General features: G+C 44.6%; 2 long non-coding RNA genes across 3 annotated transcripts; one reads left to right on the top strand and one right to left on the bottom strand.

The window, feature by feature from the left end:
* Positions 1-257: 257 nt before the first annotated feature.
* LOC135553615 (uncharacterized) lies at positions 258-3,970 on the top strand. Of its 2 annotated transcripts, XR_010457610.1 has the most exons (5): positions 258-606; positions 821-934; positions 1,036-1,146; positions 1,422-1,514; positions 2,568-3,970. It is a non-coding gene; the product is annotated as an uncharacterized LOC135553615 (long non-coding RNA). The 2 variants fall into 2 exon arrangements; XR_010457609.1 differs by having other exon boundaries at positions 821-1,146.
* An 8,493-nt stretch (positions 3,971-12,463) lies between these two features.
* On the bottom strand, positions 12,464-17,864 carry LOC135555538 (uncharacterized). Its single transcript, XR_010457880.1, has 5 exons — positions 17,092-17,864; positions 16,323-16,373; positions 15,970-16,038; positions 15,416-15,472; positions 12,464-15,245 (listed from the first exon to the last, which is right to left on the bottom strand). It is a non-coding gene; the product is annotated as an uncharacterized LOC135555538 (long non-coding RNA).
* Between the last annotated feature and the right edge of the window lie 4,504 nt (positions 17,865-22,368).

The raw sequence follows: 22,368 nt of genomic DNA, 5'->3' as shown, positions 1-22,368 counted from the left end.
ATTTCAGCAAATTTCGTGCGTTTTTGTGTGGGTTAATTAGTGAGAAAAGACACATTCAACGTTATGAATACACATAAATGTTGTCTGTTTAATCATGTTATATAATATTTCGTTGTATGCCTATGTAACAGTTTATCTTTAGTCCGTCCCCTCGCCCCTACCTGGCCTGAACCAGGGACTCTGCACACAGACAACAGTCACCCACGAAGCATCGTTACCTATCGCTCCACAAAAGCCGCGGCATTTGCAGAGCAAGGGGAACAACTACTTCAAGGTCTCAGAGCGAGTGACGTCGCCGATTGAAACGCTATTAGCGCCCACCACCGCTAACTAGCTAGTCATTTCACATCGGTTTCACCTATATATACTCTTTTAGACTTGCTGAACAGAATTTGAGAAAAGACGCGCTCTTTGAAAGGAGATCCTGGGTTTATAAGCGTAGATATCGAAAGCATGCATGAGCATGCTTTTGCAGCACAGTCGATAGCGCGCCGGACGTCGGGCTATATCTAGACCTGCTTCCTACTGTTTAATTCCAATACATTTCTTTCAATGTTCCACTCTTCCTATACAATTATTTGCTGCAGACAAGAGGATATTCAACAGGTAGGCATTTTGAACCCGTTCAAAGATTACTCAAAGTAATGGCAGTCTTTGGGTTCTTTGCCAGAGAACATTTAAATACGTTATCAATGGCAAATACTGTTTTCTATGCTTGATTTCAATTAATATTTGTGGGTGTTGTTGCGCTCATTGCAGTCAGAAAACATATTTTGGCCGATCAAAACCATTGCGGGTGATGTTGCTTTCTCTCCCCAAGTCGTACGAGAAAATAAAGGAAAACTGACCCAAGATCAGTACTGTACATAGGCAACTTCAACCCAATGTAATGCAGAGCGCGTCCCAGTCGTCAACACAGTCGGCTGCAGAGGAGGTTACTTTCTACGTTGTTCGGTTTATATAAGAATATCAAATTAAATGAATCTAATAAACTCTTTTCCAGGCAGTTTGAATGTATATTATTATTCTGTGCAGAATATATGTATGTTGACCTACAACACAAATGAGCATCATGACTTCAACAAAGAAGGCAAATTAGAACGTACCCGATCCTCCCATGCGAATCAGCGATCATCCTCTTTCCCGGTAAGTGAAGTATGCAATAAAACAATGTGGTTGTAATCGCTAGTATGTAATCTTATGGAAATTGATTAATAGCTTTTTATAACATTTCTCAAACCACTATGCATTTTCACTGATCTGTGAAATTTTTGTACATCACCTGTAGTTTTTGTGATGAAATCCACTTACAAATTAAGCACATCTTAATGCTCAGTTAAAAATGTTTATCAAAATAAGTATCCTACATATACAGCTGTGAAATACAATTCTAAACTTGTTGTGTTCTGTTTACTTTGCAGCTCCAAATAAAGACCTTTCACACCCACCACCCATCTATTCAGACCTCTCTCTCGATACAGATCTCTTGATCCATCCTCTGGCTGCATTTTTAAGTAAGTTAATTCAGCTTTCTTCCCATTTCTTGTGTTTTCAAAAACCAAACCAGGTTGTAGTTTAAAAATGCAAACCAACTGGAGGAGATTATTCCAAATTTGTATATTAAAATAAGTACCCAAATCTCACTGGCCCAGGTGGTGTTTCATCTGTCAACTAACGACACTCATTGCACTATGCTCCTGAGGCTATGGCAGGTTCCCTATATCTAGGTTACAATAGTAGTCAACAGTTAGTATGACACATTACGCTACAGTGTGGCATGTGGGGTAATGTTAAAGCCTCAGGCTTAGTTTTAGTACCAGGCGAGGTCCATTATCAGATCTGACCCATATGATTGAGTCATTGAAACCCATGTCCCCTTCAAACACACACATAGCACTTCTTTAATGGGTTTGAGAAGGGTCAGGGCTTGATGTTTAATGTGAACTCAACGTCAGCTCCTTAGTTGGCCAAACTCTCTTTATTAATTTCTAGTGTTTGTGAGATAAAAACTATACTATCTCTAGTTCTCCTTGTCAATTCAAGCCCCATGCCAGAGTGGACCTCCCTGGTGTATTCCATCAGTCAAAGTTATGTGTAGAGGGCTATTTTCGGGCCCTTCCGTATCCACCTTTCATGCAGAATGGCTCCTGGCTCCAGCCGTAAGCTGTGTCCTAGTTGTAAAACATCAATAGGAGGAGCATCAAAGAAGTGCAAGCTCTGTGGTGCAAAAATACAGCTAAAGGTCAAGTTAGAGGCCCAGAAAATACAGCTAAGGGTCAAGTTAGAGGCCCAGAAAATGAAGGCAACAGATGAATGGGCAAATAAGACAATGAAACATGGAAGATATGTAACCTTGCTTAATGCAGCAAACAAGCTGGTAAGCTTTTTAATGTTTTCCTCTAAAAAGATTTCTGCATTTCTAGCTTAGGGAAATGATAGGCCCTATGCACTTATTTGTTGTTGTCTCGTTGTTGTCTCATTTAATACTAAATCTAAATGTCATTATTTGACTGATATTTGTTGTGTTTCTGAAAGTTATTTTGTCATTAATGATTCCATGTACATAGGTTCCACAAGGTAGGGGTGTACCCCCTCAGCAAGAGGAAGAAGGATAACATTTTGTTGTCAACTGCACTGTCCTCAGTAGTATGATGAATCAGACCTCAATTGCAGCAATCCAAAGGTTGTATGAGGAAATTGTGAAAGGTATTTGGACAGAAATATGTATGTTTGGCTACCTTTAAGACCCTATCCCTCAACCACCACATCCGCCAGAATGTAAAAAACAAATGATTCCAATTATGCAAATTCGCCAAAGTCAGCCCCTCCCTTCCTGTCGGCTGAAACTCTCATCCATGCTTTCATCTTCTCCAGAATAGACTATTGCAACTCACTTCTCCCCGGCACTAACACAAACTCCCTCGATAAGCTCCAAATGGTTCAAAACTGAGCAGACCATCTTCTAACCCACTAAATCATCCTGGCAGCATATCACCCCCATCCTCTGTGAACTCCACTGGCTCCTTGTCTCCCACCGCATTAATTACAAGATCCTCCTGACCTAAAAAGCTCTCCCCCACCTTGCTAGCCATTACCTCTCTGACCTTCTTCTCTCCTACAGTACCAGCCCTCATGCTCTCTCCCCTCAACCACATTTGGCCACCTTGTCATCCCCAGGTCCAAGCTCCAGAGTTTCAGTGACAGGGCCTCCTCCAGGGTTGCTCCTAGGCTCTGGAACTCCCTCCCTCAAGCCATCCGTTACTCTTGAGTTCATCATCATCATTCAGTCCCGCCTAAAAACCCACCTCTTCACCATGGCCTACCCTTACCTCCCCCTCCACCATTCTCACACACACCTCTTCTGTTTCACACACTCGCACACACACATACACGCAACACCTGCTCGCTCAATTACCAGCTGTCTCACTCACATACTTGTTTACCTGCTGCTGTGCGTTTTGTTGCTAACCTTACTTTGCTACCTGACAACTTTACATTTTTTACTATTTAATTACCTTTTATATTTTTCGTTTTTCAGTAAGTACAGATAGTAGTATAAATCCCTTCGCACGGTCCCCGCAGCCGGACAACTTTCTCATGGCTTCTGGGGGGAAATGCTGTAGGAATGCTCAATCGGTGTCGCTCATTCAGCCGACAGAAACTTTAAACCGGTTCTCCCCATTAAGCAACGGGTCAGAGTTAGAGGCCGAGCCTTCTCTAGTCTCTACTCCTCCCGTTACGGGGTCTGAGACGCCGAAGTCTCCCACCATTAGCTCGGACATATTGAAAACCCTAGTCATTGGCGACTCCATTACCCGCAGTATTAGACTTAAAACTAATCATCCAGCGATCATACATTTACATTTAAGTCATTTGGCAGACGCTCTTATCCAGAGCGACTTACAAATTGGTGAATTCACCTTATGACATCCAGTGGAACAGCCACTTTACAATAGTGCATCTAAATCATTTAAGGGGGGGGTGAGAAGGATTACTTTATCCTATCCTAGGTATTCCTTAAAGAGGTGGGGTTTCAGGTGTCTCCGGAAGGTGGTGATTGACTCCGCTGTCCTGGCGTCGTGAGGGAGTTTGTTCCACCATTGGGGGGCCAGAGCAGCGAACAGTTTTGACTGGGCTGAGCGGGAACTGTACTTCCTCAGTGGTAGGGAGGCGAGCAGGCCAGAGGTGGATGAACGCAGTGTCCTTGTTTGGGTGTAGGGCCTGATCAGAGCCTGGAGGTACTGCGGTGCCGTTCCCCTCACAGCTCCGTAGGCAAGCACCATGGTCTTGTAGCGGATGCGAGCTTCAACTGGAAGCCAGTGGAGAGAGCGGAGGAGCAGGGTGACGTGAGAGAACTTGGGAAGGTTGAACACCAGACGGGCTGCGGCGTTCTGGATGAGTTGTAGGGGTTCAATGGCACAGGCAGGGAGCCCAGCCAACAGCGAGTTGCAGTAATCCAGACGGGAGATGACAAGTGCCTGGATTAGGACCTGCGCCGCTTCCTGTGTGAGGCAGGGTCGTACTCTGCGGATGTTGTAGAGCATGAACCTACAGGAACGGGCCACCGCCTTGATGTTAGTTGAGAGCGACAGGGTGTTGTCCAGGATCACGCCAAGGTTCTTAGCGCTCTGGGAGGAGGACACAATGGAGTTGTCAACCGTGATGGCGAGATCATGGAACGGGCAGTCCTTCCCCGGGAGGAAGAGCAGCTCCGTCTTGCCGAGGTTCAGCTTGAGGTGGTGATCCGTCATCCACACTGATATGTCTGCCAGACATGCAGAGATGCGATTCGCCACCTGGTCATCAGAAGGGGGAAAGGAGAAGATTAATTGTGTGTCGTCTGCATAGCAATGATAGGAGAGACCATGTGAGGTTATGACAGAGCCAAGTGACTTGGTGTATAGCGAGAATAGGAGAGGGCCTAGAACAGAGCCCTGGGGGACACCAGTGGTGAGAGCGCGTGGTGAGGAGACAGATTCTCGCCACGCCACCTGGTAGGAGCGACCTGTCAGGTAGGACGCAATCCAAGCGTGGGCCGCGCCGGAGATGCCCAACTCGGAGAGGGTGGAGAGGAGGATCTGATGGTTCACAGTATCGAAGGCAGCCGATAGGTCTAGAAGGATGAGAGCAGAGGAGAGAGAGTTAGCTTTGGCAGTGCGGAGCGCCTCCGTGATACAGAGAAGAGCAGTCTCATTTGAATGACTAGTCTTGAAACCTGACTGATTTGGATCAAGAAGGTCATTCTGAGAGAGATAGCGGGAGAGCTGGCCAAGGACGGCACGTTCAAGAGTTTTGGAGAGAAAAGAAAGAAGGGATACTGGTCTGTAGTTGTTGACATCGGAGGGATCGAGTGTAGGTTTTTCAGAAGGGGTGCAACTCTCGCTCTCTTGAAGACGGAAGGGACGTAGCCAGCGGTCAGGGATGAGTTGATGAGCGAGGTGAGGTAAGGGAGAAGGTCTCCGGAAATGGTCTGGAGAAGAGAGGAGGGGATAGGGTCAAGCGGGCAGGTTGTTGGGCGGCCGGCCGTCACAAGAAGCGAGATTTCATCTGGAGAGAGAGGGGAGAAAGAGGTCAGAGCACAGGGTAGGGCAGTGTGAGCAGAACCAGCGGTGTCGTTTGACTTAGCAAACGAGGATCGGATGTCGTCGACCTTCTTTTCAAAATGGTTGACGAAGTCATCTGCAGAGAGGGAGGAGGGGGGAGGGGGAGGAGGATTCAGGAGGGAGGAGAAGGTGGCAAAGAGCTTCCTAGGGTTAGAGGCAGATGCTTGGAATTTAGAGTGGTAGAAAGTGGCTTTAGCAGCAGAGACAGAGGAGGAAAATGTAGAGAGGAGGGAGTGAAAGGATGCCAGGTCCGCAGGGAGGCGAGTTTTCCTCCATTTCCTGCCCGGAGCCCTGTTCTGTGAGCTCGCAATGAGTCGTCGAGCCACGGAGCGGGAGGGGAGGACCGAGCCAGCCTGGAGGATAGGGGACATAGAGAGTCAAAGGATGCAGAAAGGGAAGAGAGGAGGGTTGAGGAGGCAGAATCAGGAGATAGGTTGGAGAAGGTTTGAGCAGAGGGAAGAGATGATAGGATGGAAGAGGAGAGAGTAGCGGGGGAGAGAGAGCGAAGGTTGGGACGGCGCGATACCATCCGAGTAGGGGCAGTGTGGGAAGTGTTGGATGAGAGCGAGAGGGAAAAGGATACAAGGTAGTGGTCGGAGACTTGGAGGGGAGTTGCAATGAGGTTAGTGGAAGAACAGCATCTAGTAAAGATGAGGTCGAGCGTATTGCCTGCCTTGTGAGTAGGGGGGGAAGGTGAGAGGGTGAGGTCAAAAGAGGAGGAGTGGAAAGAAGGAGGCAGAGAGGAATGAGTCAAAGGTAGATGTGGGGAGGTTAAAGTCGCCCAGGACTGTGAGAGGTGAGCCGTCTTCAGGAAAGGAGCTTATCAAGGCATCAAGCTCATTGATGAACTCTCCGAGGGAACCTGGAGGGCGATAAATGATAAGGATGTTAAGCTTACCAGGGGGCAGGGCTACCGACGTTAAGGCTAATCTGAAGATGGTGCTGGCTTAAGCTAAAACTGACGGGTGTAGAGAGTATAGGGATATTGTTATCCACGTTGGCACCAACGATGTTAGGATGAAACAGTCAGTCAGTGCAGCCTAATCTATGCAGCCAACTCAATCACTTTGTATAGCTACTGTTTACAGGCCTCCTGGGCCATATACAGCGTTCCTCATTGAGTTCCCTGAATTCCTATTGGACCTTGTAGTCATGGCAGATAATATTCTAATTTTTGGTGACTTTAATATTCACATGGAAAAGTCCACAGACCCACACCAAAAGGCTTTCAGAGCCATCATCGACTCAGTGGGTTTTGTCCAACATGTCTCTAGTTTTGTCCCGTGGAATAAATGTTGTGGATCTTAATGTTTTTCCTCATAATCCTGGACTATCGGACCACCATTTTATTATGTTTGCAATCACAACAAATAATCTGCTCAGACCCCAACCAAGGATCATCAAAAGTCGTGCTATAAATACTCAAGACAACCCAAAGATTCCTAGATGCTCTTCCAGACTCCCTCTACCTACCCAAGGACATCAGAGTACAAAAATCAGTTAACCACCTAACTGAGGAACTCAATTTAACCTTGCACAATACTCTAGATGCAGTCGCACCTCTAAAAACAAAAATGGCACCACACCGAACTGTAAGTCTTCCGACTAGCTTGGAAAGATTGTACCGTGCAGTATCGAAGAGCCCTCACTGCTGCTCGATCAACCTATTTTTCCAACTTATTTGAGGAAAATAAGAACAATCCAAAATGTATTTTTGATACTGTGGCAAAGCTAACTAAAAAGTAGCATTCCACAAGAGAGGATGGCTTTCACTTCAGCAGTGATAAATTCATGAACTTCTTTGAGGAAAAGATCATGATCATTAGAAAGCAAATGACGAAACAACTCTTTAAATCTGTGTATTCCTCCAACGCTCAGTTGTCCTGAGTCTGCACAACTCTGCCAGGATCAAGGGAGACACTTAAGTGTTTTAGTACTATATCTCTTGACACAATGATGAAAATAATCAAGGCCTCTAAACCTTCAAGCTGCATTCTGGACCCTATTCCAACTAAACTACTGAAAGATCTGCTTCCTGTGCTTGGCCCTCCTATGTTGAACATAAAAAATTGGTACACATCCGGTGGATAGAGACCCTACTCACTAAAAGTGGCAGTAATAAAGCCTCTCTTGAAAAATCCAAACATTTACCCAGAACATATAAAAAACTATCGGCCTATAACGAATCTCCCATTCCTCTCAAAAATGTTAGTTAAAGCTGTTGCACAGCAACTCACTGCCTTCCTGAAGACAAACAATGTATATGAAACTTACTTATGTATATGGTAAATTACCTTTTAATGGTGTCAGACCGGGGCTCTGCATCTGTCCTCATGCTCCTAGATCTTAGTGCTGCATTTGATACTATCGATCACCACATTCTTTTGGAGAGATTGGAAACCCAAATTGGTCTACACGGACAAGTTCTGGCCTGGTTTAGATCTTATCTGTCGGAAAGATATCAGTTTGTCTCTGTGGATGGTTTGTCCTCTGACAAATCAATTGTAAATTTCGGTGTTCCTCAAGGTTCCGTTTTAGGACCACTATTGTTTTCAGTATATATTTTACCTCTTGGTGATGTCATTTGGAAACATAATGTTAACTTTCACTGCTATGCGGATGACACACTGCTGTACATTTCGATGAAACATGGTGAAGCCCCAAAATTGTCCTCCCTGGAAGCCTGTGTTTCAGACATAAGGAAGTGGATGGCTGCAAATGTTCTACTTTTAAACTCGGACAAAACAGAGATGCTTGTTCTAGGTCCCAAGAAACAGAGAAACACTGGCTTCCTGTTAAGGCAAGGGCTTATTTCAAGGTTTTACTGCTAACCTACAAAGCATTACATGGGCTTGCTCCTACCCATCTTTCTGATTTGGTCCTGCTGTACATACCTACACGTACGCTACTGTCACAAGACGCAGGCCTCCTTACTGTCCCTAGAATTTCTAAACAAACAGCTGGAGGCAGGGCTTTCTCCGATAGAGCTCCATTTTTATGGAATGGTCTGCCTACCCATGTGAGAGACGCAGACTCGGTCTCAACCTTTAAGTCTTTATTGAAGACTCATCTCTTCAGTAGGTCCTATGATTGAGTGTAGTCTGACCCAGGAGTGTGAAGGTGAACGGAAAGGCTCTGGAGCAATGAACCGCCCTTGCTGTCGCTGCCTGGCCGGTTCCCCTCTCTCCACTGGGATTCTCTTCCCCTAACCCTATTACAGGGGCTGAGTCACTGGCTTACTGGTGCTCTTCCATGCCGTCCCTAGGAGGGGTGCGTCACTTGAGTGGGTTGAGTCACTGACGTGATCTTCCTGTCTGGGTTGGCGCGCCCCCTTGGGTTGTGCCGTGGCGGAGATCTTTGTGGGCTATACTCGGCCTTCTCTCAGGATGGTAAGTTGGTGGTTGAAGATAACCCTCTAGTGGTGTGGGGGCTATGCTGTGGCAAAGTGGGTGGGGTTATATCCTGCCTGTTTGGCCCTGTCCGGGGGTATCATCGGATGGGCCCACAGTGTCTCCCGACCCCTTCAGCCCCCAGTATTTATGCTGCAGTAGTTTTTGTCGGAGGGCTAAGGTCAGTCTGTTATATCTGGAGTTTTTCTCCTGTCTTATCCGGTGTCCTATGTGAATTTAAGTATGCTCTCTAATTCTCTCTCTCTCTAATTCTCTCTCGCTCTCGGAGGACCTGAGCCCTAGGACCATGCCTCAGGACTACCTGGCCTGATGACTACTTGCTGTCCCCAGTCCACCTGGCCGTGCTGCTACTCCAGTTTATTATTATTTTACCCTGCTGTTCATCTATGAACATTTGAAAATCTTGGCCATGTTCTGTTATAATCTCCACCCGGCACAGCCAGAAGAGGACTGGCTATCCCTCATAGCCTGGTTCCTCTCTGGTTTCTTCCTAGGTTCTGGCCTTTCTACAGAGTTTTTCCTAGCCACCTTGCTTCTACACCTGCATTGCTTGCTGTTTGGGGTTTTAGGCTGGGTTTCTGTACAGCACTTTGAGATATCAGCTGATGTAAGAAGGGCTTTAAGTAAATTTGATTTCATACTCACACATCACACCCTTTCCTTGAGCCCTTCTTACCTCTATTTAGCCCTGTTTATACCTGGTTCTAACATGCATTACATGTCCTGATCTTGTCCACAGTCTGATTGTACCCACATTTTCACACAGGTGTAGACGATTAAAAGAAGCATTGTGATCAGATCATCCTAACCACGTCTGGAGGTGACAGTGAAACCATTTTAATCATCCTGCCTTCTAAAATCATTGACAGGTGGCACCATTGACTTATGGAATATATACAGTGGGGAGAACAAGTATTTGATACACTGCCGATTTTGCAAGTTTTCCTACTTACAAAGCATGTAGAGGTCTGTCATTTTTATCATACGTACACTTCAACTGTGAGAGACGGAATCTAAAACAAAAATCCAGAAAATCACATTGTATGATTTTTAAATAATTAATTTGCATTTTATTGCATGACATAAGTATTTGATCACCTACCAACCAGTAAGAATTTCGGCTCTCACAGACCTGTTAGTTTTTCGTTAAGAAGCCCACCTGTTCGCCACTCATTACCTGTATTAACTGCACCTGTTTGAACTCGTTACCTTTATAAAAGACACCTGTCCACACACTCAATCAAACAGACTCCAACCTCTCCACAATGGCCAAGACCAGAGAGCTGTGTAAGGACATCAGGGGTAAAATTGTAGAGCTGCGGGATATCGGGGGTTCAACTTGGTTGAGGATGGGGGTGTAGCTGGTCTCCTGGGGGTGTAGCTGGTCTCTTGAACCCCTGATATCCTCCACGGCCCAGGAGACCAGCTACACCCCCCATCCTCAACCAGGTTGAACCCCCGATATGCCCCACGGCCCAGGAGACCAGCTACACCCCATCCCCAATCAAGTTGAACCCCCGATATGCCCCACGGCCCAGGAGACCAGCTACACACCCATCCCCAACCAAGTTGAACCCCCGATATGCCCCACGGCCCAGGAGACCAGCGACACCCCCACCTCCAAACAAGTTGAACCCCCGATATGCCCCACGGCCCAGGAGACCAGCTACACCCAAACCGAACCAAAGAAGATGGGGGGAAAGTCCTGTCACCCTCAAAAAACCCTCCAACCTGCTGCGCATGACACAGTCAATCCCATCCAACCCCATCCTACCAAGGAAGAGGAAATATAATATATATAATTATATTGTTTATTCATGTATGTTAATGATGTTAATGATGTCAATAACTTCAAGTTTTTAATAAATGTATAAAACAATTCCAGTGATTGATGGTCCCCTACTTTTTAGGAGGCAGGCATACTGTACACTCTTAGAAAAAAGGGTTCCAAAAGGGTTCTTCAGCTGTCGCCAAAGGAGAACCCTTTTTGGTTCTAGGTAGAAGCATATTTTGTTCCAGTTAGAACTCTATTGGGTTCCATGTAGAACCCTTTGTCTTAAGGAACCCCAAAAAATTATCCTATGGTGACAGCCAAATAACTATTTCTAAGAGTGTAGTCTAAGGCTAGGCAGAGATGTAAAATGAATCATGCAAATGACTGTCCTGCTAACTTTATTCATGTTCTGGTGCCTTTATTGTTTCAGTGTCCAGTGCATCCGGGATAAACGATTTTCCCTATTCTCAAAATTCTTTCCAATAGATCTTCAGAGGAGGTAAATCTGCAGAACATTGACATTCCTGTGACTGTATTTACAGGCTAATCCTAGTGCTACACCCAATTGCAGTTAACTTGCAGTGCATAGACCTTGTAGTTAAAGTGGCAATATGGAAAATTTTGGGTGGCATGACCAAATTCACATAGAAATGTTGGTTACAGATCATAATTCGATTTGAAAGCAAGTCTAAGAAGCTGTAGATCTGTTCTACAGTGTGCGTTATTTCTATGCTTCCCGTTCCTAAGTTTTGTTATTGAGTCTTTTACTTTGGTTTTGTACAACAGCTTCAAACAGTTGATATTAGCTACCATGACATTGCGGGGCGATTTCTGCATAGTGCAGCATTAAAATAAAACAGACATTTGTATTGGTTGCATAATAAAGGGTCAGGATCTCCTAGAATGAATTGAGGATATACTGTACACTCAACACCATATGTATTTGGACAGTGTAGCTAAAATGTTGAATTTGTCTCTACTCCAGCATTTTGAATTGCATTGTCGAGAAGCAACCTGCAAGTAAGCATTTCGTTGGATGGTGTTACCATCCATATCCTGTACATACGACTAATACAACTTGCAACTAGCCCTACCATTTGACAATGTCATAAGTATTTAGACACATTTCATGTATGTATTAAAGTTGTCAAATGTTTATTATTTGGGCCCATATTCCTAGAACACAATGACTACATTAAGCTTGTGAATCTACAAACGTGTACAGCTTGTTTTGGTTATTTCAGATTATATTGTGCCCAATAGGAACTGAATGGTGAATAATGTGTCATGTTGTAGTCACTTCTATTGTAAGTAAGAATAGAACATCTTGATGTAGTCATTGTGTGCAAGGAATATGGGACCAAATATTACACGTTTGACAACTTTAACCCACTAAGTGATGTGTGTCCAAATACTTGACATCTTCAAATGGGGGGGGGGGACTAGACATATAAAGGGCTTTCATTTCTAAATGATAAATCAGGAAAGTCTGAACATACCCTGAAATAAAAGGTACCATTCTGTACTGTAACCTCATATCAAAAATTTGATCTGAAATTCTGGAGACTTGAGCCACATTTTAAAAATGTTGCATCACTGTCAAAATAAAGATGTAATGCAGTACTTTTTTAAATATTTGTATTTATTTCACCTTTATTTAACCAGGTAGGCTAGTTGAGAACAGGTTCTCATTTGCAACTGCGACCTGGCCAAGATAAAGCATAGCAGTGTGAACAGACAACAACACAGAGTTACACATGGAGTAAACAATAAACAAGTCAATAACATCGTAGAAAAAATGAGTCTATATACATTGTGTGCAAAAGGCATGAGGAGGTAGGCAATAAATAGGCCATAGGAGTGAATAATTACAATTTAGCAGATTAACACTGGAGTGATAAATGATCAGATGAACATGTGCAAGTGGAGATACTGGTGAGCAAAAGAGCAGAAAAGTAAATAAAATAAAAACAGTATGGGGATGAGGTAGGTAAATTGGGTGGGCTATATACCGATGGACTATGTACAGCTGCAGCGATCGGTTAGCTGCTCACATGTAGCGGGGGCCAGCCAACTAGAGCATACAGGTCGCAGTGGTGGATTGCATAAGTGGCTTTAGTAACAAAACGGATGGCACTTTGACAAACTGCATCCAGTTTGCTGAGTAGAGTTTTGGAAGCTATTTTGTAGATGACATTGCCGAAGTCGAGGATCGGTAGGATAGTCAGTTTTACTAGGGTAAGTTTTGCGGCATGAGTGAAGGAGGCTTTGTTGCGAAATAGAAAGTCGACTCTAGATTTGATTTTGGATTGGAGATATTTGATATGAGTCTGGCAGGAGAGTTTGCAGTCTAGCCAGACACCTAGGTACTTATAGATGTCCACATATTCTAGGTCGGAACCATCCAGGGTGGTGATGCTAGTCGAGCGTGTGGGTGCAGGCAGCGAACGGTTGAAAAGCATGTATTTGGTTTTACTAGCGTTTAAGAGCAGTTGGAGGCCACGGAAGGCGTATTGTATGGCATTGAAGCTCGTTTGGAGGTTAGATAGCACAGTGTCCAAGTAAGGGCCAGAGGTATACAGAATGGTGTCATCTGCGTAGAGGTGGATCAGGGAATCGCCCGCAGCAAGAGCAACATCATTGATATATACACAGAAAAGAGTCGGCCTGAGAATTGGACCTTGTGGTACCGCCATAGACTGCCAGAGGACCGGACAACATGCCCCCCGATTTGACACACTGAACTCTGTCTGCAAAGTAGCTGGTGAACCAGGCAAGGCAGTCATTAGAAAAACCGAGGCAACTGAGTCTGCCGATAAGAATATGGTGATTGACAGAGTCGAAAGCCTGGGCCAGGTCGATGAAGACGGCTGCACAGTACTGATTTTTATCGATTATTTTATTTTTTATTTATTTTACCTTTATTTAACTAGGCAAGTCAGTTAAGAACAAATTCTTATTTTCAATGACGGCCTAGGAACAGTGGGTTAACTGCCTGTTCAGGGGCAGAACGACAGATTTGTACCTTGTCAGCTTGGGGATTTGAAGGTTTTGCCGCTCTTTCAGAACATCTGCTGTCTGGATTTGGGTAAAGGAGAAGCTGGGGAGGCTTGGGCGAGTATCTGCGGGGGGTGGGGCGGTGGAGCTGTTGGCCGAGGTTGGAGTAGCCAGGAGGAAGGCATGGCCAGCCGTTGAGAAATGCTTGTTGAATTTTTCGATTTTCACGGTTTTATCGGTGGTGACCGTGTTACCTAGCCTCCATGGACAGTTTCCCAGAACATTTTGGAGTTAGAGCTACAGGATGCAAATTTCTGCTTGAAAAAGCTGGCCTTTGCTTTCCTGACTGACTGCATGTATTGGTTTCTGACTTCCCTGAACAGTTGCATATCGCGGGGACTATTCGATGCTATTGCAGTTCGCCACAGGATGTTTTTGTGCTGGTCGAGGGCAGTCAGGTCTGGAGTGAACCAAGGGCTATATCTGTTCTTAATTCTGCATTTTTTGAAAGGAGCATGCTTGTCTAAGATGGTGAGGAAGTTACTTTTAAAGAATGACCAGGTATCCTCAACTGATGGTATGAGGTCAATATCCTTCCAGGATACCCGGGCCAGGTTGATTAGAAAGGCCTGCTCGCAGAAGTGTTTTAGGGAGCGTTTGACAGTGACGAGGGGTGGTCATTTGATCGCGGACCTGTAGCGTATACAGGCAATGAGGCAGTGATCGCTAAGATCCTGATTGAAGACAGCAGAGGTGTATTTGGAGGGCAAGCTGGTCGGAATAATGTAAATTATGGTGCCCATGTTTACGGATTTAGGGTTGTACCTGGTGGGTTCCTTGATGATTTGTGTGAGATTGAGGGCATCTAGCTTAGATTGTAGGACTGTCGGGGTGTTAAGCATATGCCAGTTTAGGTCACCTAACAGAACAAACTCTGAAGCGAGATGGGGGGCGATCAATTCACAGATGGTGTCCAGGGCACAGCTGGGAGCTGAGGTGGGTCAGTAGCAGGCGGCAACAGTGAGAGACTTATTTCTGGAGAGATCCATTTTTAAAATTAGAAGTTCGAACTGTTTGAGCATAGACCTGGAAAGTATGACAGAACTTTGCAGGCTATCTCTGCAGTAGATTGCAACTCCTCCCCCTTTGGCAGTTCTATCTTGACGGAAAATGTTATAGTTGGGTATGGAAATCTCAAAATTTTTGGTGGCCATCCTAGGCCAGGATTCAGACAGGGCAAGGACATCAGGTTTGGCAGAGTGTGCTAAAGCAGTGAGTAAAACAAACTTCGGGAGGAGGCTTCTGATGTTGACATGCATGAAACCAAGGCTTTTTCGATCACAGAAATCAACAAATGAGGGTGCCTGGGGACATGCGGGGCCTGGGTTTACCTTCACATCACCCGAGGAACAGAGGAGGAGTAGGTTGAGGGTGCGGCTGAAGGCTATCAAAACTGGTCGCCTAGAACATTGGGGACAAGGAATAAAAGGAGCAGATTTATGGGCGTGGTAGAATATATTCAGGGCATAATGTGCAGACGGGTATGGTGGGGTGCGGGTACAGCGGAGGTAAGTACAATTCAGTAACACCAAGATGATGACAATTTTGATAGTAGAACTATTTAAACATACCTATTTCTTCATCAATGTTGAAAACTGGAGTGGATTCCAATCCACTGGTCCTTGTCTCTAAAATAAGATATGCAAAAAAGGATTAGACTTAAAGGGGCCTTCAGAAGTTGATAAAGCCATTTTTGGACTTATATTAACGATATGTACCCATTGATTCTTGAAGATTATAACTTATTAATGCCTCATGAGTTTAATTCAACTGTCGTACCCCATCAGAATCCAAACTATAAGCTTTTTTTAGTCAATGTTTGCAAACAATGTAAATGTAAAAAAAAACACTAGCCTTAAAATATGGTTATAAGTATTATTTCAATAACATTGATGGTAAGTTATTGAATCCATAGCTCTGTATATAAATTGAAAGTGGTTACATTTCCAACTACCCCATCACTCAGCTTTTAACCAAAACAGGGGAGGGGAGTGTGCTTTGTTATTGTTTCAACTACCAATTACAGCTTTAATAAAAATACAATAAATGAATTACAAGGCCACTGAATAACAAGGAATTGTATAGGTTAATGTATAGGTTAATATAGTCAATCGCTCATCAATACCTGATTCTTCCTCAGTGACTGGCCCAAAATGTTGCACTCGTCTGTCTCTTGATGTACTGGCCCTTGGAGCTAAAAAAAAAAGTAATTAAAAGGTTTTTAATTCAGAAGATTTGCTGGAGTTTTGACTCTCCTTTTATAAAATATGTATTTTCATCAGAGACAGACAACAGTTAGAGACAGGGAAAGGTGGGATCAGACCTGTATGTAATGTATTATGTGCTGTGGGTAGATGGTACTAGACCGGCCTATGGAATGGCAACAAGCGTTTGATATACTATGATACAGTATGTTTGAAAGGAAAAAGTCAGATCAGGGACCAATAAAATTAAACACCTAGACGGGATGAAACTTACCAACATAAGTGGATGTAGTTGCCTTTTGGATGTAGTTGTCTTTTTCTTTTCCTAAAAAAGTGCATTTCAATTATCTTGGCTGGTCCACTAATAAAAGTCTCCCACAAGCAAGACTTTTATTTTCACATAAGGTGAAGTGATTTGTCAGCTGAGGAAAGGCACCTGCAGTAGACCCACGTTCTGGTTCACTCACACAGATAACATGTGTAGAAGTTCACAAGGATGCTGACAATTGCACCCTTGTGCCTCAAGCTCAATGGGCAATATCATTGATGCCAGTGTTCAGGTCATTATTTCTATCTCTACTTTGCACATTCTTCCACTGCAAATCTACCATTCCAGTGTTTTACTTGCTATATTGTATTTACTTTGCCACCATGGCCTTTTTTTTGCCTTTACCTCCCTTATCTCACCTCATTTGCTCACATTGTATATAGACTTATTTTTCTATGGTATTATTGACTGTGTTTGTTTTACTCCATGTGTAACTCTGTGTTGCTGTGTGTTGAACTGCTTTGCTTTACCTTGGCCAGGTCGCAATTGTAAATGAGAACTTGTTCTCAACTTGCCTACCTGGTTAAATAAAGGTGAAATAAAATAAATAAATATCATGGACTACGTTTAAATTCACATTTGTGCCACGTGGGGTCTACTTTGACAAACAAAAAGAGATGACATATCATAATGCTGGGGTTGTTTTGGGAATATTTGTGCACGTATGGGAGCTATATGGGTTACATTACCAGTAATGTAAGACTTGTTACATTACCCATTCTGGGTTGAGCTCCTCAGCCAGCCTTTTTGCCTCGTTAATGACCTTATCCAGTTGGGCTTGTGGGTCCTTCTCATGGTTGAGCTCCTCAGCAAGACGGTCACAACTTGCAGACCTGTTTTCGAGTTGCTGTGCGTTTTGTTGCCAACCTATTTTGCTACCTGACAATTTTACGGTTTTTACTTTTTAATTACTGTTGTTATACACACACACATATATATTTTTTTTTTCCACCCACAACTTTTTCACTCCGGACGCTTTATCTGGACACGATTCGTCAGGACCTCCAACACCCGAAGCTAAGTAGTAACATTAACATGATGCCTTCTAATTGCAGTCGCTGTACTCGCCTTACGGCGAGGATAGCTGTGCTACAAGCCCGGCTTCAGACGCAATCGTTAGGCAAGGGTAATTTCAGTGTAGGAAAGGATGAAACAGCGTCTGTGCCACCAGCAAGTACAGATAGTAGTATAAATCCCCTGGCACAGTCCCCGCAGCCGGACAACTTTCTCATGGTTTCTGGAAGGAAATGCTGTAGGAACGCTCAACCGGTGTCGCTCATTCAGCCGACAGAAACTTTCAACCGGTTTTCCCCATTAAGTAGCGAGTCGGAGTCAGAGGCCGAGCCTTCTCTGGTCTATACTCCTCCCGTTACGGGGTCTGAGACGCCGAAGCTTCCCACCATTAGCTCTGACAAATTGAAAACTCTAGTCATTGGCGACTCCATTACCCGCAGTATTAGACTTAAAACGAATCATCCAGCGATCATACACTGTTTACCGGGGGCAGGGCTACCGACGTTAAGGCTAATCTGAAGATGGTGCTGGCTAAAGCTAAAACTGGCGAGTGTAGAGAGTATAGAGATATTGTTATCCACGTCGGCACCAACGATGTTAGGATGAAACAGTCAGAGATCACCAAGCGCAACATAGCTTCTGCGTGTAAATCAGCTAGAAAGATGTGTCGGCATCGAGTAATTGTCTCTGGCCCCCTCCCAGTTAGGGGGAGTGATGAGCTCTACAGCAGAGTCTCACAACTCAATCGCTGGTTGAAAACTGTTTTCTGCCCCTCCGAAAAGTTAGAATTTGTAGATAATTGGCCCTCTTTTTGGGACTCACCCACAAACAGGACCAAGCCTGACCTGCTGAGGAGTGACGGACTCCATCCAAGCTGGAGGGGTGCTCTCATCTTATCTACCAACATAGACAGGGCTCTAACTCCTCTAGCTCCACAATGAAATAGGGTGCAGGCCAGGCAGCAGGCTGTTAGCCAGCCTGCCAGCATAGTGGAGTCTGCCACTAGCATAGTCAGTGTAGTCAGCTCAGCTATCACCATTGAGACCGTGTCTGTGCCTCGACCTAGGTTGCGCAAAACTAAACATGGCGGTGTTCGCCTTAGCAATCTCACTAGGATAAAGACCACCTCCATTCCTGTCATTATTGAAAGAGATCATGATACCTCACATCTCAAAATAGGGCTACTTAATGTTAGATCCCTTACTTCAAAGGCAATTATAGTCAATGAACTAATCACTGATCATAATCTTGATGTGATTGGCCTGACTGAAACATGGCTTAAGCCTGATGAATTTACTGTGTTAAATGAGGCCTCACCTCCTGGCTACACTAGTGACCATATCCCCGTGCATCCCGCAAAGGCGGAGGTGTTGCTAACATTTACGATAGCAAATTTCAATTTACAAAAAAAAAAAATGACGTTTTCGTCTTTTGAGCTTCTAGTCATGAAATCTATGCAGCCTACTCAATCACTTTTTATAGCTACTGTTTACAGGCCTCCTGGGTCATATACAGCGTTCCTCACTGAGTTCCCTGAATTCCTATCGGACCTTGTAGTCATAGCAGATAATATTCTAATCTTTGGTGACTTTAATATTCACATGGAAAAGTCCACAGACCCACTCCAAAAGGCTTTCGGAGCCATCATCGACTCAGTGGGTTTTGTCCAACATGTCTCTGGACCCACTCACTGTCACAGTCATACGCTGGACCTAGTTTTGTCCCATGGAATAAATGTTGTGGATCTTAATGTTTTTCCTCATAATCCAGGACTATCGGACCACCATTTTATTACGTTTGCAATTGCAACAAATAATCTGCTCAGACCCCAACCAAGGAACATCAAAAGTCGTGCTATAAATTCACAGACAACACAAAGATTCCTTGATGTCCTTCCAGATTCCCTCTGTCTACCCAATGACACCAGAGGACAAAAATCAGTTAACCACCTAACTGAGGAACTCAATTTAACCTTGCGCAATACCCTAGATGCAGTTGCACCCCTAAAAACTAAAAACATTTCTCCTAAGAAACTAGCTCCCTGGTACACAGAAAATACCCGAGCTCTGAAGCAAGCTTCCAGAAAATTGGAACGGAAATGGCGCCACACCAAACTGGAAGTCTTCCGTCTAGCTTGGAAAGACAGTACCGTGCAGTACCGAAGAGCCCTTACTGCTGCTCGATCATCCTATTTTTCTAACTTAATTGAGGACAATAAGAACAATCCAAAATTCCTTTTTGATACGGTCGCAAAGCTAACTAAAAAGCAGCATTCCCCAAGAGAGGATGACTTTCACTTTAGCAGTGATAAATTCCTGAACTTCTTTGAGGAAAAATTATGATTATTAGAAAGCAAATTACAGACTCCTCTTTAAATCTGCGTATTCCTTCAAAGCTCAGTTGTCCTGAGTCTGCACAACTCTGCGTGGACCTAGGATCAAGAGAGACGCTCAAGTGTTTTAGTACTATATCTCTTGACACAATGATGAAAATAATCATGGCCTCTAAACCTTCAAGCTGCTTACTGGACCCTATTCCAACTAAACTACTGAAAGAGCTGCTTCCTGTGCTTGGCCCTCCTATGTTGAACATAATAAACGGCTCTCTATCCACCGGATGTGTACCAAACTCACTAAAAGTGGCAGTAATAAAGCCTCTCTTGAAAAAGCCAAACCTTGACCCAGAAAATATAAAAAACTATCGGCCTATATCGAATCTTCCATTCCTCTCAAAAATCTTAGAAAAGGCTGTTGCTCAGCAACTCACTGCCTTCCTGAAGACAAACAATGTATATGAAATGCTTCAGTCTGGTTTTAGACCCCATCATAGCACTGAGACGGCACTTGTGAAGGTGGTAAATGACATTTTAATGGCATCGGACCGAGGCTCTGCATCTGTCCTCGTGCTCCTAGACCTTAGTGCTGCTTTTGATACCATCGATCACCACATTCTTTTGGAGAGATTGGAAACCCAAATTGGTCTACACGGACAAGTTCTGGCCTGGTTTAGATCTTATCTGTCGGAAAGATATCAGTTTGTCTCTGTGGATGGTTTGTCCTCTGACAAATCAACCGTAAATTTCGGTGTTCCTCAAGGTTCCGTTTTAGGACCGCTGTTGTTTTCACTATATATTTTACCTCTTGGGGATGTTATTCGAAAACATAATGTTAACTTTCACTGCTATGCGGATGATACACAGCTGTACATTTCAATGAAACATGGTGAAGCCCCAAAATTGCCCTCGCTAGAAGCATGTGTTTCAGACATAAGGAAGTGGATGGCAGCAAACTTTCTACTTTTAAACTCGGATAAAACAGAGATGCTTGTTCTAGGTCCCAAGAAACAAAGAGATCTTCTGTTGAATCTGACAATTAATCTTAATGGTTGTACAGTCATCTCAAATAAAACTGTGAAGGACCTCGGCGTTACTCTGGACCCTGATCTCTCTTTTGAAGAACATATCAAGACCATTTCAAGGACAGCTTTTTTCCATCTACGTAACATTGCAAAAATCAGAAACTTTCTGTCCAAAAATGATGCAGAAAAATTAATCCATGCTTTTGTCGCTTCTAGGTTGGACTACTGCAATGCTCTACTTTCCGGCTACCCGGATAAAGCACTAAATAAACTTCAGTTAGTGCTAAATACGGCTGCTAGAATCCTGACTAGAACCAAAAAATTTGATCATATTACTCCAGTGCTAGCCTCCCTACACTGGCTTCCTGTCAAAGCAAGGGCTGATTTCAAGGTTTTACTGCTAACCTACAAAGCATTGCATGGGCTTGCTCCTACCTATCTCTCTGATTTGGTCCTGCCGTACATACCTACACGTACGCTACGGTCACAAGACGCAGGCCTCCTAATTGTCCCTAGAATTTCTAAGCAAACAGCTGGAGGCAGGGCTTTCTCCTATAGAGCTCCATTTTTATGGAACGGTCTGCCTACCCATGTCAGAGACGCAAACTCGGTCTCAACCTTTAAGTCTTTACTGAAGACTCATCTCTTCAGTGGGTCATATGATTGAGTGTAGTCTGGCCCAGGAGTGGGAAGGTGAACGGAAAGGCTCTGGAGCAACGAACCACCCTTGCTGTCTCTGCCTGGCCGGTTCCCCTCTTTCCACTGGGATTCTCTGCCTCTAACCCTGTTACAGGGGCTGAGTCACTGGCTTGCTGGGGCTCTCTCATGCCGTCCCTGGAGGGGGTGCGTCACCTGAGTGGGTTGATTCACTGATGTGGTCATCCTGTCTGGGTTGGCGCCCCCCCCCTTGGGTTGTGCCGTGGCGGAGATCTTTGCGGGCTATACTCAGCTTTGTCTCAGGATGGTAAGTTGGTGGTTGAAGATATCCCTCCAGTGGTGTGGGGGCTGTGCTTTGGCAAAGTGGGTGGGGTTATATCCTTCCTGTTTGGCCCTGTCCGGGGGTGTCCTCGGGTGGGGCCACAGTGTCTCCTGACCCCTCCTGTCTCAGCCTCCAGTATTTATGCTGCAGTAGTTTATGTGTCGGGGGCTGGGGTCAGTTTGTTATATCTGGAGTACTTCTCCTGTCCAATTCGGTGTCCTGTGTGAATCTAAGTGTGCGTTCTCTAATTCTCTCCTTCTCTCTCTCGGAGGACCTGAGCCCTAGGACCATGCCCCAGGACTACCTGACATGATGACTCCTTGCTGTCCCCAGTCCACCTGGCCGTGCTGCTGCTCCAGTTTCAACTGACCTGAGCCCTAGGACCATGCCCCAGGACTACTTGACATGATGACTCCTTGCTGTCCCCAGTCCACCTGGCCGTGCTGCTGCTCCAGTTTCAACTGTTCTGCCTTATTATTATTCGACCATGCTGGTCATTTATGAACATTTGAACATCTTGGCCATGTTCTGTTATAATCTCTACCCGGCACAGCCAGAAGAGGACTGGCCACCCCACATAGCCTGGTTCCTCTCTAGGTTTCTTCCTAGGTTTTGGCTTTTCTAGGGAGTTTTTCCTAGCCA

The sequence above is a fragment of the Oncorhynchus masou genome, chromosome 2 (genome assembly GCF_036934945.1).
Source record: "Oncorhynchus masou masou isolate Uvic2021 chromosome 2, UVic_Omas_1.1, whole genome shotgun sequence".
NCBI lineage: Eukaryota > Metazoa > Chordata > Actinopteri > Salmoniformes > Salmonidae > Oncorhynchus > Oncorhynchus masou.
This window is presented reverse-complemented; position numbering and strand designations above follow the sequence as displayed.